The sequence below is a fragment of the Micromys minutus genome (assembly GCF_963924665.1).
Source record: "Micromys minutus genome assembly, chromosome: 2".
In the NCBI taxonomy this organism is placed as follows: Eukaryota; Metazoa; Chordata; class Mammalia; order Rodentia; family Muridae; genus Micromys; species Micromys minutus.
Window position 1 is genome coordinate 51,214,482 of NC_137971.1, and position 1,469 is coordinate 51,215,950.

The 1,469-nt window shown below is 43.0% G+C and overlaps 1 pseudogene across 1 annotated transcript; it reads left to right on the plus strand.

Moving 5' to 3' along the window:
* Window positions 1-451: 451 nt before the first annotated feature.
* On the plus strand, window positions 452-1,061 carry LOC308417592 (coatomer subunit zeta-2-like; annotated as a pseudogene). The gene has a single exon. The product of its transcript is annotated as a coatomer subunit zeta-2-like (transcript).
* The last annotated feature ends 408 nt before the right edge of the window (window positions 1,062-1,469 follow it).

Consider the following 1,469-nt stretch of genomic DNA (forward strand, 5'->3'; position numbering starts at 1 on the left):
CATTTACCAACTTTAAACATCTTTCATCTAGAGTATTTTTATCAAAATCATTTTCTATCATCATCTAAGTTTTTTTTACATACTCTAACCTTTATTATTTGCATTTATCAATCTCAAACATTTTTCTAGACTCACAAACATTTTTCCATAGACCTTAAACACATGTTACATTTAAAATTTTCATCCAATTATTTACTATGAGACACAGGCAGTTGATTATTGATTATTAAATGAAACGGTCACTTAATATGAAGCCTGAGATCATGGCAAACATGTCTGCCCTTTCTCATAAGAGACAAATTTCATAAGAGACAAAAAAAAACCTAGTAGGTTTAATTAACTAATACATTGACTAATGAATTAACACAGTCTTGGATTACTTTGAAATAAAGAGCTAGTGGCCTGTTTTCCAGCTATTAAGATACAATTAGTTGCATCTAGAGGCCTGGCCATGTCCGCACCCGGGGTAGGGGCCTCAGCCGTCCAAGCCGGGGGCGCAGCGCCGCCCACTGGAACCACAGAACAGCAGTTTCAGGAACCTTCTCTCTACATCATCAAGGCTGTCGTCATCCTAGGTAATGACGGGCAAAGGCTGCTGACCAAGTATTCTGACAACACATTTCCCTCCATGAAGGAGCAGATGGTTTTTGAGAAAAACGTCTTTAACAAGACCAGCTGCATGGAAAGCGAAACCCCCCTTTTTTTGGGGGGGGGGAGGGAATGGCTATCATCTACAAGAGCAGCACTGATATCTTCCTGTATGTGGTGGGATCTTCCTCTGAGAATGAGCTGGTGCTCATGTCTGTGCTTGCCTGCCTGTTTGATTCTCTGAGCTACATCTTAAGGAAGAACGTGGAGAAACGTTGGTTGCTGGAGAACGTGGACGGAACCTTCTTGGTGTTGGGTGAACTTGGAGATGGAGGTGTGATTCTAGAGAATGACCCCTAGCAAGTGATCCAGAGGTAAATTTTAGGACTGATGACAGTGGCCTAACAGAACAGAGCATGGCCCAGGTTCTTCAGTCAGCCAAGGGACAAATTAAGTGGTCATCATTGAAATGAAGACCTTGGAGTCAAGGATCCTTCCCCAAGGAACTTTTGCCAGTCCCTGCATAAGTCCCAAGATCTCAAGAGGCAAGAGAGACACCCTGCCTTTTCAGAACTGATCCCTGAGGTCTTCTGCCAGGGATTCTGAGACAAAAAAGCTTGATCCCAGCTCTGTCACCCCTGCTCAACATCCTAGGTTGCCCCTGGGGCCATGGGAACCAGCAAAGCCACCTTCCCTTGGACTTCGGACATTTTCAGCCCTAGGCCTTAATAAACTTCCATCTCCCCTGCACCCACCCCAAAGATACAATTAGTTAATTTAGCTGTCAATATGATTAGAGACCTGAGAAGGATAAGTCATAATCCAAATGGCTTATGTATCAATTAAAATGACAGACTCTAGTCCATATTTTATTACCTAGA